This window comes from Rousettus aegyptiacus, unplaced genomic scaffold (genome assembly GCF_014176215.1).
Source record: "Rousettus aegyptiacus isolate mRouAeg1 unplaced genomic scaffold, mRouAeg1.p scaffold_m13_p_1, whole genome shotgun sequence".
Classification (NCBI taxonomy): Eukaryota; Metazoa; Chordata; class Mammalia; order Chiroptera; family Pteropodidae; genus Rousettus; species Rousettus aegyptiacus.
The window spans coordinates 123,078,309-123,090,031 of NW_023416284.1; the positions used below are offsets into that span (position 1 = coordinate 123,078,309).

General features: G+C 33.7%; 1 long non-coding RNA gene across 3 annotated transcripts in view; it reads right to left on the reverse strand.

Moving 5' to 3' along the window:
- LOC107517045 overlaps positions 1–11,723 on the reverse strand; it is a 44,749-nt gene that overhangs the window by 28,650 nt on the left and 4,376 nt on the right. For all 3 annotated transcript variants that reach the window (XR_004950539.1, XR_004950538.1, XR_004950534.1), the window contains exon 2: positions 9,707–9,761. This is a non-coding gene — a long non-coding RNA (uncharacterized LOC107517045). The remainder of the gene's footprint in view (positions 1–9,706; positions 9,762–11,723) is intronic.

Consider the following 11,723-nt stretch of genomic DNA (forward strand, 5'->3'; position numbering starts at 1 on the left):
TTTATCTTAAAGAAATACCATCTTGAGTGCAAAACAAAGTATGTTCCAATGTGTAGCAACACTGGTTTTAACATAAAAGCCTAAAAACATCCTAAATTTCTCTTAATTGAGATCTATTTAGTTTGGTACATCTATAAAATAGAATATTTTTTATAATTTACTGTACTATTTATTATACTAGTCTTCAATATAGATTGTAAAGTGGAAAAAAGCAAGCTATAGAATATTTGTATATTTAAAAATGTATAATGCATCTACACTCAATAGGCATAGATCATTTCTTGAAAGAGACATCTAAGAACTTGACAGCAGTTTTCTCCAGGGAGGACATATGGTGACTAAGATCGCCTTATCATTCCTTTCAACTTGACTACACCTAAGGCTACTTCCCCACATCTTTCTTCTAGCACATTAGAAAACTTGTACTTGTAAATTCTTTCTCTGTTCCTTTGAGATATAAATATTTTTAAAAGCCCATTTCCGGGTATATAACCCAGAACTATCTTTCTAAAGTACCCGGGAGCCATCTCTTAGAAATGTAGTCATCAAGGAAGACTGCCCCTACCTCTGAGTCTCTATGGAAAGGTAGATAAGCCTAACACCTAGGGAGGTGGCTTGCTCCAAATTATAAAACTAATTCCTCACACGAAGATAAGAAAAAGTTTAATTTTTCCTTGGGTAAAGTCAATTAGCAAAAATAGGTAGACTAAGATTTCCCTAGCCCAGATCTTAAAAACTCAACCACTTTTTTTTTTTTTTTTTTTTTTTTTGGGTGGATCTGAATTCAAACTGAGCTTTGGGATCTTTTCCCGTTGCAACAGACTTGAATCAAGTTTTCTTTGCGTGTTTAATTTTGTTTAATGAAATTTTTGCTTTGACACTGGTTAAAAGGGAGACTTACCTTTTACTTAAAATTTTTTGTACATTTTGATACTTTCACTATGTCCATGGATTACCTATTCTAAATATTCCAATTAAACAAATAATCTAACAAAATCTTAAGGCAGGCTATAGCCTATGGAAATATAAGCTGTTATCCTAAAGAGATTCATCCAACTAATTTTAGCTTCGAAATACTTTTACAAAACATTGTAAAGGGAAAAGAAAACTTCCAATTAAATGAGGTAAACTTCAAACAAACTAAAACTAAAATGGGAACACGTCCTAATTCCTTCAAATGATGTTGTTAATACAGAAAATATTTTAGCGTAGTTGCATAAAAATTACAATGAGCTCTTTAATGAGAACTTAAAATATTTTCCAGAGATGCTTGATGAACAATTATTCCATATATACAGCCTATTTATGTCACCCTAGGCTCAACCTATACTTTAACTATTGAAGACTACAAGATACAAGCCACTATTCAATCAATGGCTTTGTGATAATTTACATTCAAAGCAAAATAAGAAGGGATAAGCACATATTTACCAAGTCATATTTACAAAGTCAACATAATTCATTTTCAGTCACGTATTTTTCTTTCAAAGGAAAGTTCTAAAATCTACAGTAAGAAAGAATAATGTAAGTTAAACGCGTGACACGCCAAAAGAGGTTTTAAAAACAAGCCTTTATTGGGAGAGGGCTCCCGGGTGAGGTTCTCTGGTCCCGAGGAGAGGGGCCAGAGAAGTCTTGCCCTGTGACAGGAGGGCGTAGTTTTTATAGGGGTATGTGGGGTTAGGGTATAGAATGGGAAATGTCAGTTAAGCATCCAGATTAGGGTGGTGGCACCAGGGCTTTAGGGTGGGCCCTTGTCTGGATGCACTGTCAAACTGGGAAGCCTCCAGGCAGGCCCCGCAGACCTAACAAATAACATCTATTTTCATGGTCATGTATGTCAGTCATGGTTTTAAAATTCAGGTCCTTAAAAGGTAAACTTCAAATTCAAGAGAGCTTAATAATTAGGTTGTCAATATTAAGAAGGAATTCCCATTGTTAAATGCTCAGAAGACAGAAAACTAATTTTAATTTTTACATAAGAGCTTTTACCACCACTATCTCAGGAGGTTGGTGGTTGGCATTTTTTTCCCTTGAATTTATATTATCATCATCTATTTGTTGTAGACTATTTCTCCTTCATATTATCGTTACCTTAAAAAGGGGAATAGAAAAATTGAAAAAGACAAATAGTGTTGTAGCCACCAGCCCCCGAAAGACACACGGACCATCAGAACTCAGTGAGTTATAGGAAACACTCCTTATTCAGCCAGCTGGGTCTGCCAGGGGTACGCAGATCCCAAATCAAGCAGCCCTGAAATGTAGAGGTACAGGGTTTTTAAGTCCAAAATCCCATTCTTCATTCTGTCTAAATACAAAGGTCTATTCTTCTTCTATTCACTACCTGTCAACTCACAGGTCAGATGTGTAAGCGGGGTTACAGAAGCAAAAAGCTTGTTTAGAATGTTATGTTCCTATGGGTAACAACCTATGTTCCCATGGACATAACCATGTTCCCATGGGCATAGCCAAGCAGTAATTTTCCTGCAAGTAATAAATTTCTAGCTGTCATTTTTCAGCCATTAAAATAGCACTGAAAGAAAGAAAGAGATGCTCTTTGAATGTACTATAAACGTTCACTATGCATAGCTGGGAAACCCTTCACAGAGAGAGACTTTTGATTTTTTTTTTACTACCTGGAATTAACCAAAACTGAAAGAAAAGCAAGCTGTCCCCTGGAATTTGTACTACCTCTGGGTCTCCATCCTCTGCAACTCCTGAATACATGCTACAGAAAACGTATTCTCTGGATTAACAGAATTGGCATCACCTGGAAGCTTTTAAAAATGTAAAATCTCAAGCCCCACCCAAATCCTCTTAGTTAAAATCTGCATTTGAACAAGCACCCCAGGTGACTGGTATGCATATTAAAGAGTGAGAAGTAATGTCCCAGATCTGAATGTCCTCTCCCCTCCTATCAGCAAACATTAGCTATGGCAGAGACTTGAAGAGTTCTTACACCACAGAGGACATCAAACTACCATCTCCCACCTAGGGCTTCTCTCTTCCATTACAGCCGGCATACATCACCGAAAGTGGTCTTCCCAAAATATTGCTTGTGCCACTCTCTTCATAACAATTATAACAACACATTCATTTATAGTGTTTTTTCAAATGACCAAGTGTTTACATGTAAATCATCTGAATTAGCTAACATAATAATATGCAAAATAGATTCCATTAGTTTCAGGTGAAACACATTCTCAAAGAAATCACCAACATGCTTAAAATCAATCATGAAGTAAGAAATGGAGTCAGGCCTCACTGTTTTAACTTCCAGCATTAAATATCATACTCTCTCCCTCATTTCATGCTGGTTTGTTCCCCTGCCCTAATCTTGAATGATTCTCCATTGCATATTAAAGATGAAAAAGCCAAACTGCTGGCACAGTCTGGACCCAGTGACCTACTGTACCAGATAACTCACTATGTTAAAACCAACCCCTGGACCTTGCCCCACATTCTGGATATACCCATCAAAAACCTTCCTTGTTCACATGTGTTCCTTTCTGAGAAACTAACAGCATTCCAGTTTTTTAAAATGTAACTAAAGACCATTATTGAATAAAAAGGGATATGTTTTTCTAAAAATAAAAGCCTTTCAAAGTGAGAAGTAACAAGCATCTATTTTATATCAAAAACAATAGCTATTCAGGAAAGCAGTGATTCAGGTGGAAGTCCAAACATTGTTCCAATTGGAGACAAAGGTAAGAGGTATTTATAAGAAAGGGAAGGGGAACAATTACATCAATAGAAGAAGCAATTTTTTGGTGCAGAAAAGCTAATATAGTGAGCCTAATTCTAAATGGTGATTTTAAATTTCAGTCTGGTAGTTGTAATATCTGCTTTCTTGTTATCTTTGCAAACAGTTCTTTGGGACATAAGGTTGCTTTAGGCGCAGGCTAAAGGTTATTTTGTCCTATTTGAACATTCCAGTTTAGAAGGCAGAGCAGAAAGGGTTTGAGGCGTAAGATATGCAAGGCAGTTCCTCTGGCATGGCAGCTCCAATTCCATTTTAAGGTGGCTCCATTTATATTACTTTTTAAAATAAATGAAAATCATAAAATGTTCTGAGTTACCATAAATATTTTTAAGATTTTAACATTAAAGAAATTTGGGGGGAAGTATGTATTAAGAAAACCTAAAATAAAAGTACCTAGTCCCTTCAGAATATTGTCTCAGTCTGTTCAGGCTGCTATTAAAAAAAAAAAAAAATGCCATGGACTATGGTTTATAAAAAAACAGAAGTTTATTTCTCACAGTTCTGGAGGCTGGAAGTCCAAGGTGAGGGTATCAACACCGTTGGGGTGAGGGCCCTCTTCAGAGTCAGACTTCTCATTTTACTCTTTAACAATAAAAAAGCTAAGTATCTCTTTGAGGCTTCTTTTAAAAGGGCGTTAATCTCATTCATGAGGGCTCCACCTTCACAAATTAATTACCTCCTAAAGATGCCACCTCTTAATACCATCTCCTTTGGGGTGGGGATTTCAACATATGAATTTGGAAGGGACACATTGAAAATACCAAATAAATTATTTGAAAAAGGCATTTACCATTCTCTGTGACCCTGTCCCTTGTCCACCATTTATAAGCCATGTGTAAAAATGATAAAACTAAAACACTGCAACAGAAACAAACAGAAACAAAAATAAAGATTCAAACTTATTGAAATAATCTTTAGAAGTTAAAAGGTATTTCTTTCTCTAGCTATGATAGATAATGGACTCTGGACTTACCTGCCTATCATAAAACTACAAAACCGAACAAACTATATGAAACAACTGATTTTAGACAAAAGTTAGCATAGAACTGTGATTTATGAATAAAGAGGGAAAAAGTGGTATATCCTACATTCAACCTGCCTTTCTTCCCTGAGGCACAGTCTGGACTCCAATATAGGAAAGAGTCCTTAAGGAGAGCATGGTAGTCTCACTAAGTTTAGGGGACAGAAAAATATTAAAAGAAATAATGAGTACACAAAGAAAAACACACCAATGCATGTAATTAGCTAATTTGTGAAAGCCAGTGGTAAATGGAAAATCTTAAAAGTGGCCAGAGAACAGATCCATTATATATGGAAAAATAAACTTTAGAACAGTGGACTTTTAATGAAGAAGTATATAAGATGGAACACCATGGAGTAATGCCTATAAATAATAAATATAAAAACCGTCCATCTAGATTCTATACTGTCCTCTGGAGAAACAACAGCTGCTGATACCTTGATTTTAGACTTCCAGTCTTTAGGATTGTGAGAATATAAATTTTTGTTATTAAGCCACCCAGTCTATAATATTTTGTTATAACAGCCTTAGAAAACTAATGCAATTAGTATTCATTCAGATTTTAACTTAAGTTAAAAAGAAGCAGATGTAAAATTTTATCTGACATTAATTTTGAAAAATCCCTTCCCTTTGCAAGAGAAATAATAAGGAGACCATTGAGAACTATTGCAATAATCCAGACAAACAGTAATTATGGCATGAACTAAGACAGATCCCAGATACATATAGAAGGTAGAGAAAGCATTTCCTGGGGTGTCAGAAAAAAAGAGAAGTCAAATCTGACACTAAAGTTTCTGGCCAGAGGAAATGGTAGACATAAATTGCCATTCGGTGACAATGGAAGGCAATAGGAAGAAGTGGAGTATGTGTTAGAAGAGGTATTATTTTTCAAATTAAGTTTGAGAAGATGTTTTAAAATATTCACACAGAAATGACAAATAGGCATTGGATGAGCCTCACTGATATTCAAGGAAAAGATCAAGATTGGAGATAAATATACTGGAGTCATCAACATACCATTGGCATCTAAAGCACTGTAACATTAAGAGGTCAGGTAGATAAAAATAGTGGCTGGAGAAGTAGGAGACAAACAAGGAGAATGTGTGCCCTCGTATCCAAAAGAGATGAAAAATTTATATTAATACTACATAATTCAATGTGATACCCTAAAATCCAGAGTGAAAATGTCAATTAGCATCATGTATTTCTGCTATAAAATCAATTGCTTTTAAATTCAGATATCAAAAACAAACAAACAAACAAATAAATAAATTCAAATATCAACTTCATCTTGCTAACAACTCATGCAATAAATTCTTGGATGGAGGATGTGTAAAGTGAGGCTGTTAAAGGCCCCATTTTTCTAGCAAATATATATAACATAAAATCAACATGTGTGAAAGTCTTACTTAGCTGATAAATGACAATTTTTATGTTGCAAATACTCATTAAAAGGTATAAATATACCCTTACATCTAAAACTCAACTTTGATGATTTTTCCATATTTAATTATCATCAAATTAAATAGAGGACAAATTATCATTCAACACAATAAAAAGAACCCAATTCTGATATGCTCTGACTCTATTTTAATAAGTACTATTTTCACTTTATAAATACTAAGATCTCTCTTTTTTTATTCAAGACTTTAGACCTATTATTTTCTTAGTGGCCAATAGTATTTTGTAATAGTATTTGAAAAAAAATTATCAAATTAGTCAATGAACTTTAACTCAATCATCCAGTTTTACCAAAGGATGAGAAAATTATCTTTAATTTCAGTTATAACTAAGCACATAATAAAATAATAACAAAATCTCTCTACATAATGTGATATTAGACAACTTAACATGGTAATTAGTATTTATAATAAGACATCCCTCTCCAGGTTTCATTAAAAAGGACTATATGAGAATTAAGGGGGGGGATTTATTTTGAAGATTCATTATTTCAATGAAGAGTAGCCCTTGAGCAACCCAAACTAATGACTAGGTAATATTACTCTTCTAGTTGTAGTCAGCAAATGGGTATAACTGAAAATTAAATTTGCCACTTCTTTTTATCAAGTTTTTCCTGAATGATTTGTGTTAAATACAGTTCTCTGAATATAATTAATTAATATAATTAATTAACAAAAAGGAGACACTATTTTGAAAATTTGTCAACACATTCTATATTGCAATCCTGCAAAAGCTACAGCAGGAGCTTGGATAAGAACACTGCATTCATGGTATGAATTATTGGAAAAGAGAATCTCTTCTGTAGGGGACAGTTTAAAATAGTGCACATTCTTCTGCTAAAAATGGAGAGTAAAACTCTAAAAGGTTCTCGATGATATTTGAGGATTTTTTTCAACTTTATAATAACCTTCCAATAAGTTTTACCCTAGTCTCACATAAAAGATAGAGAATGTTATGTCGTTCAATAGCTCATGGAAAGTATAATTTCAGCATTTAAGCTTACATATGCAGAAAGTATAATTATCTTCCAAAAATGCAATTAATCAAGCCACTTATTTAGGGAAATAATCCTTTCCAAGCATTTGCAGCTTCCCTTGACCTTTTCTTTTTTCCCAGTTATTTATTATTATTTTTTTTTAGGTATAATTGATTTATAAAAAAATCACACAGAATTAACATATACAATTGTACTACCATAATCAAGGCGATATCCTTCACCTCCAACTTCCTTGTGTCATTTTGTTTCTTTTGTTTTGGTAAGAACACTTAACATCATGTCTATCTTCTGAAAATTTAAGTGCACAATATCTTTTTTTTTTTTTTTTAACTATAGTCACTAAACTGTACAGCAGATCTCTGGAATTTACCTATCTTGTATATACTGTAACTTCATACCAACTGAACAACAATTCCCTTAACCCTCTCCCCCAGCCACTTCAATCATTATTGTATTGTCTACTTCTATTAGTTTGACTATTTTAGATGGCTCATATAAGAGGAATAATGCAGATCTCCCCAGAGTAACTGATTTAATTAACTTGCGTAATGTCTTCCAGGTCCATTTACGTTATTTAAATTGTACGATTTTCTTCTTTTTTTAAGGCTGAATAAATTCCTTTGCATGTATACATCACATTTTCTCTATCTATGCATCTGTCAGTGGACATTTGGGTTGTTTCCATATCTTGGCTATCATAAACAGTACTGTTGTGAACATGGGAGTGCAGATATCTCTTCGAGGTCCTGATTTCAATTCTTTAGAGTATGTACCCAGAGGTGGGAGTGCTGGATCACATGGTAGTTCTAGCTTTAATTTTTTAAAGAACCTCCACACTGGTCTCCATAGTGGCTATACTATTTTACATTTTCACCAACACTGCATCATTCCTCCATAACCTCATCAATGTTTGTCTTTTTCTTCCTTCCTTCCTTCCTTTCTTTCCTCTCTTTCTTTTTCTTTATTATTATTATTCTTTTTTTGATAGTAGCCATCCTAACAGGTGTGAGGTGACATTTCGTTGTAGTTTCGATTTGCATTTTTCTGATATTTAGTGGTGTTGAGAATGTTTTCAAATACTTGTTGGCTGTTTATATGCCTTCTTTGAAGAAATGTCTGTTTGAGTATGTTTTTCATTTTTTAATCAAGTTATTTGTTTCTGTTTTTGCTACTGAGTTTTAGGCATTCCTTACACATTTTGGGAATGAACCTTTTATTAGATAGTTTACAAATATTGCTTTCCATTCTATAGACTGCTTTTCCACATTGTTGATTATTTCTTTTGATGAGCAAAAACTTTAAACTTGATGTAGTCCCTTTCATCTATTTTTGCTTTTGTTGCTTGTGCTTTTGGTGTCACATCCAAGAAATCATTGTCAAGACCAATATTAAGAAACTTTCTCTGTTTTCTTCTAAGAGTATTATGGTTTCAAGTCTTATGTTTATATTTTTAATCCATTTTTGAGTTAATTCGCCCTTGACCTTTGAACAGATCCTTCAACTGGGACATCAAATAAAATTTCTCCTTTTGCCAGTGTAAACAAATTGGCATTTGCTAAAACACTGCAGAGTAGACAGATAGAATTTTTTTTCTTCAATCCCTACTTGCTTTATTAACTAGTAAATATGTAGTATTAAAACATATATATAACAAGAAATTAGGTTATTTGTTTAATAACTTAAATAGTAAAATAAGGCCTTATCTTCAGGGTAGAGTTGGATCACCACCATGAAAGAGGTCAAGTAAGTTTTCAAGCTATCAAGCCACAACACTGTTTCCAGGGTGAGAGAAATCTGTTGTTTTCTACTCATGTTGGTCTCCCAACTGATTTAAAAACACAAAATGTGTACAAGACGTGGAAAATACTCCACAACTTTCTATGACGATTTAACCGATCTTTATCGAGGTTGTCAAATATTCCAAATTTAGGTTTTCTTATGCTTATTTCCATTAACCAAGAAATTATATTTGTACATTCAACTAATCCCTGTACAAATTATGTTAAAAGTTAGTTATAAAATGTTATATAGAAATAGAAATTATAAATTTCATATAGTCTACTAATAATATACCTTGGAGGCAATTCAGTTGCATTCATCATGCTCTGCTGAACCATATATTATCATTGAAATTTGGTAGAATGAAGGTTTAGATTTTGAATTAGAAAATTTATAACTTAAGCCAAGAAGATATGTTTTTGTAAACATTTCTCTCATTCCAGCTATTGAATTACTTTCATATTTTAGACTCAACTTCATTTCTGTTTCAGATGAAACCATGCTTTCAAAACTAATATCAGAAATGTAGTTGTAGTTATCATTATCTCACAACTCGTACAATAGTTCTTATTGTTTGGGAGAGGTAGATTTATTGTTCATTTGGTAGGGACTGACAGTGCTGCATTTGAAAGCTTCTTATTATTTATGGGAGAAGCTAGAAATAGAACTAAGCATCAAAAAATCTTACCCATTGAATATGTCATAGGTGATGCTTCAAAGAGTTTTCTCTTTATACTGGATGACTGTGAAGGAACCAAAATGAAGAAAGCCTGAATAAGTGTCTCAGGAAAAGCATGCTAATAAGAAAACAAAGAAGCAAATCAGCTGGAAAGAAAGTATGATGGCTAAATACAAACTCTGACCAATGTTTTGTAGTCAGAGCAGAAATTTTTTTAATTCTAGCTGTGATAATCAGTATAAGGATAAATAGAGAAAAATATTCAATTTATAAATTAAAAGGGTTTTGTTTTGTTTTATAGAAAAGGAAGGAAGGAAATGAGGAAGAAAGGAAACTGAAGTTTTGAGGTGTAGTTAATTATGAAAGTCAAGGGGCAGAGCTGGCATTTAGAAAGAGCATTTGGGGCAGAGCATTTGGGGCAGAGCTGGCATTTAGAAAGAGATCCTCACATCCTTCTTTGTGTACAAGTCCTAGGACTGAGTAGGTGAGCTAAGGAACCAGTAGGACAAGAAATACACGGAGGACTAAAGGCAGTAATAGGTCACTAGACTTAGATAAATCACCCTATCAATCCACAATCAATGTTAAAATGAGAGGGAGTGTTTATATGATAGAATCCTTTTTACTCTTAGTTCAGACAACTGTTTTCTTTGCCCAAGGACAATTAAACAATATAACAAAGGTGACAAACTAAATTATAACTTGAATAATCATATAGCAGAAAACTATGGAAAATGAGGCTCACTAAGAAAGTTTTACAAAAAGAAAAGTCTACAGGCTTGTAAAGAATATGTGGATTTATTAAGGCGATGATGTATTTAAAACAAACGCTACACAAACAATCTCTACCTTTTAAACAAAAATGAAACCCCAAGTGACACACTGTCAGGGTCATTTAAAAAGAGTCCTCAAACACAGCATTCTTTTCTTTTCTTTTTTTTAATCACATGTATATTATATTTATTTATTAATTTAATTTATTTTTTGATAGTGACATTGGTTGATGAAATCCGGTAGATTTCAGCTGTACATTTTAACAGTAAGGCATATATATATATATACACACACACATATTTCCATTGTGTGTTCACATACCACAGTTAGATTTCCTTCTGTCATCACATATTTGACCCCTTTTATCCCATCTACTTCCCCTCTCTTCCTCTCCCCACCCTCTGGTTACCACTAGTCCATTGTCCATTCCACAAACCTCTGTCCTGTTTATTTGTTGCTTTTAGGTTTATATCCCACATACAAGTGATTTCGTGTGATTTTTCAATTTTTTCTGTCTGGCTTATTTCACTTAGTATAATTATCTCACGGTCCATCTATGTTGTTGCAAATGGCAGTATTTCATCTCTTCTTATGGTTGAGTAATATTCCATTGTATATGTGTACCGTGGCTTCTTCAGCCAAATATCTATCATTGGACACTTTGGTTGCTTTCATGTCCTGGTCACCGTGAAAAATACTGCTATGAACATCGGTGTGCAAATATCTTTTTGGATATGAATTTTCAAGTCTTTGGGGTAAATATGCAGTAGAGGGATTGCTGGATCATATGATAGATCAATTCTTAGTATTTTGAGGAATCTTCATACTGTTTTCCATAGTGGCTGTACCAATTTGCAGTCCTACCAGCAGTGTATGAGGGTTCCTTTTTCTCCACATCCTCTCCAACATTTGTTATTACTTGTTTTGTTCATTATAGTTATTCTAACAAGTGTGAGATGGCATTGTGGTTTTGATTCAACTCAATAACAATGAAAAAACAAGCAATCCAATCAAAAAATGGGCAGAGGACCTGAACAGACACTTTTCCCTAAAGGACATACAAATGACGAGCAAATATATGAAAAGATGTTCAACAGCATTCTTTCTAGCTAAAAACCATAGTAAATTTCATCTGTTTTATATTTGTCGTCATTTCTGGGACCAAATTCTGGACCATAGACTCTAATGTCAGAAGAATTTGGTTGTTTGTTTGTTGTCTTAAAGTCTCCCATGCTGGCTTTTGCATCATAGC